The sequence below is a fragment of the Phalaenopsis equestris genome, unplaced genomic scaffold (assembly GCF_001263595.1).
Source record: "Phalaenopsis equestris unplaced genomic scaffold, ASM126359v1 Scaffold199847, whole genome shotgun sequence".
In the NCBI taxonomy this organism is placed as follows: Eukaryota; Viridiplantae; Streptophyta; class Magnoliopsida; order Asparagales; family Orchidaceae; genus Phalaenopsis; species Phalaenopsis equestris.
The window spans coordinates 46850-51108 of NW_018219698.1; positions in this window are offsets into that span (position 1 = coordinate 46850).

Genomic DNA, 4259 nt, shown 5'->3' on the forward strand with positions numbered 1-4259 from the left:
CTATTTAGGGCTGAAAATTTATCAGAACCCCTCCAATTCGCACCGTTTCAACTTCTTCCACTCATTTTAATTTTTCTTTTCACACACGTACATTCCATGTCATTTCACACCATTAGTGAGTTATTATTTTTATAGTATTGAGTTTATGTGGTGAGTTTGAGTCTGAATTCTTCTCTAAGAAGTGTTGGAGAATAAGAGAACTGAGAGATTTTTTCTTCCTACATTTCTTAAGAGAGGCTACAAAGGATTTGTTTTGAGAAAGAACTTTAGATAAGTGTTATTTGTTTATTACTATTTTATGAACTCACTTTTATATGTGGAATTTGTGTTTTGTTATATATTTCTCATGAGGTCTGAGTAGATTCCATTATCTTTCTCCCTACTCTGAGATATGGTGAAATGAAGATATAATGTGGATGTACAAATGTTAAAATTTAAAATAAATTGTGATGGTTTTCAACTCCGCTCGTAACTTACTTTTCAATCTGGTCAATTGAATTATTAAAATATGTTGTGAAACAAATGATCTTGGAAATGGAGTATGAGTTCTAGAACAGAGCGAGAATCACATTTAAGTCCATGATGGAGTATTTCGTTCATGGAATTAAGTGCACATAAATAGGAAAATATACTTTGTTGGGTGTAGAATTGGATATTTCTAGGGTGACAAACTAAAATTCCCCTATTTAATCTTAGTGTTTAAAAACTAAAGCAAGAGTTAGCTTTTAGGGGAAGGGAAGTGGGAGCTCTAGAGTGGGAGCCAGTATCCTCCTTGTTCAGTGATACACCTAATATATAAAGTATTTTTAGACACATTTTTATACTTATTTTTTAGATATTACGCTTTAATGAAAGGTATTTTTGTGTTTTTCTTGCAGATACAAGTAAAGATGGAAAAAATGCTTAAAGGAGTGAAAAAGGATCAAATTTGAAGCAAAAAGGTAAAAAATTTTGCAAAAGAGTTTTGGCACCTAAGCGTCAGATCCATCGCTTAAGCGCCGATTAAACTGAGAAGGCCGCCAAAGCACCGACACCCCGCGCTTAAGCGTTAATGGCAGTTACTAGATTAGTAAAATCGGTTTTCACGAATTTCAAAAATGTTTTTGAGGCACCCATTGGCTTAATAGGTGGTTGTAACCCCCATGGATGTAAATTGGATGAAAATTATCATGAAAGGATGCATCTCTTGGGCAAATACATCAAATCAAGACACATTTTGAAGAGATCCGAAGGCAACCCTTGGAAAACTATAAAAGAATAAAGAGAGGACTTAGAAAAGAGTCCTAAAACGGTCCGAAAAAGTGTGAGCCCAGAAAATATTGGTAAGTTTTGAAAGTTCTTTTCTGAGGAGTTAGTTCAGAGAGATTTTCAGGAACCACTTTTTATTTACTTTATCATTTTTGTTATTTTGTTTTGAGTGATTGTAAAAGAGAAGAGATTCAAAGGAACTTCAAGAGTTTGGTGGAGGACTTGAGATAATTTCTCCATAGATTCTGAGTAGTTTTCTTTATCTTTCTTCTTAAAATGAGTAGTTTTCTTTATCTTTCTCCTTAAAATGAGTAGTTTTCTTTATCTTTCTCCTTAAAATGAGTAGTTTTCTTTATCTTTCTCCTTAAAATGAGTAGTTTTCTTTATCTTTCTTCTTATAAAGATAAGTAATTAAGTTTTGGATGGAAGTTGTGGAGAGTATTGAACTTTAATAATGGAAGAAGTTGTGATGATTTAAATCCATGCACTTCATTTACTTCTTAATTTAGCCAATCCAGATGTTAAAATTTGTTGTGAGAACATGTAAGAACCAGGCTGGTATTGTCTTAGTCAACAATTGTAAAGAATCCCATGAGGTTGTATGAATGAGAATATAGTTCATATGATTGAGTGCAAATAAATATGGAAATATTCATTAATGGGTGTCGAGTTAGAGGACTTTAAAGTGACAGGTTAAAGTCCCAACTTGATTTATTGTTTTAGGTTTTGATACGAGAATGTTAGCCCCCAGGTAGAGGGAATTGAGGGAATTCTACAGTGAGAGCTAGTATCTTTCCTTCCTAGCTGGTCTTCAGAACTATTCAAACTTTAAATTAGTCAATATTCTTTATAGGATCTCTAGTAAGGGTAAAGAGTATTATTGCTCCTATTCGGCACAACACAATTTGTATACTTTCACAACATAATTCCTATACTTATTAGTGATTCATGATAAGAAGAAAGATATTTTTATATTAAATACTTTTCTTCTACAAAAACTTTAGTTATCTTTTTAGTTGCTACTATTTCGTTAAAATATCAAAAATACAAAAAATATTTTATTTTTAAAATTCCTATAAAAATCATTTTTAGTTTTTGTAATTACCTCTTTAAAATAGAAAAACTTTCTAAAAAGTGCATATTACATAATCTTCCCTGTGGGTTCGACGTTGAGGTCTTAAATCTAAAAGTCCTATATTACTTGATAACGATATGTATACTTGCGTAATATCCTAATATAAATATATATAAATTAAATAGTTAAATTCTTATTTTTCTTTAGGATCAAGTTTCTGGTTTTTTTGCAATATAAGGAAATATAAGTGAAAAATATCATCAGAACTATTGTTATACTGTGCATAAGCATTAAGTATCCAGGGATAAAGTTTTTGGTGCCGTTTCCGGGGATTAAAATCTTCAAGTTGGGTGTAAACTTCATAAATCCTTACATATACAAAATATCAGGATCAAGTTTTTGGCGCCATTGCCGGGGAAGAAAACTAAGTAAATTTCTATTTTTAAAAAGTTTTATTTAAACTTTAAATATTGTATCTCATTTTGTATGTTTTGTTTTATTTTATTTTAGTTTGTATTAGTGTATGCGTAGTTCAGGTTCCTGAAGGACTAGTGCCCTACGATTCTAAATTAGACTATTAGAAAAATTAGAAAAACCAAAAAAATTAAAAATCTTGAAAAATCCAAAAAAATTACAGAAATGACAAATCAAAATAATGAAAATGTTGAAATTCATCAAGAGTTTAGACCTTTAAGAGATTATGCCAACCCTACAGTAGATGAACTTCATTGTAGTATTCAAAAAACCTAATGTAGTGGCTAATTCATTTAAGCTTAAACTTGCTATTATCCAAATGGTATCAACTAATCAGTTTGGGGAATCACCAACTAAAGATCCAAATTTACAACTTGCCCATTATCTAGAATTGTGTGCTACATTTAAATACGATGGTGTTTCAGATGATGCCATAAGACTTATGTTCTTTCCTTTCTCACTGAGGGATAAAGATAAGATGTGGTTGAATTTGTTTACACCTGGATCTATTAGAACTTGGGGTGATTTAGCACAAAAATTCCCTGCTAAATAGTTTCCACCATAAAAAAACTGCGAAGCTTAGAAATGATATTACATCTTTTAATCAGTTTGAAGGGGAATCTATTTATGAAGCATGAGAACGATTTAAAGAACTCTTAAGAAAGTGTCCACACCATACTATACTAGACTGGTTAATAATTCAAACATTTTATAATGGATCAATTGGTTTTCTTAGATCTATTATTAATGCCGCTGCTGGTGGTTCATTGATGTAAAAACCATTTCATGAAGCCTATGCTTTAATTGAAGAGATGGCTACCAATAATTTTCAATGGCCTTCTGAGAGGGTGAATCCAAAGAAAGTAGCAAAAATTAACGAAACTGATACATTTAATATGTTAGCAAATCAAGTTGCTGCAATTTCAAGGAAGTTAGACCAATTTAGAATGAAATTATCTCAACCAATTTTCATGATTGAAGAGAATTCATTAGAATAAATATTAGATTCTCAAGCATCATTAAAAACTTTGAATGCCATAAAAAAAAGTAAAATAACCCATATTCCAATTATTATAACCCAGGTTGGAAGAACCATCCCAACTTTAACTGGAATAACAATTTGGGTGGTAACAATCAGCAATGGGGGAACAACTAAGTAAACCCATTAAGAAACTTTAACAACCAAGGGAATAATAATTATAGATCTACTTATCCTCCAGGTTTCAAAAGGATGGGAATTTGTGTATAGAGGAAGGGGTGTTACAATGTGTAATCAATTACAAAGTGAAGGAGCTACAATTAGAAATATTGAGAGTCAACTTAGGCAAATTGCAAGTTCATTAAGTAATAGATCCCAAGGAACACTTCCTAGTAATATTGAATCAAATCTAAAGACCAGAATAAAGAACAAGTTAAAGCCGTACAACTTAGAAGTAGAAAAAATTTGGAAGGTTGGATTCAA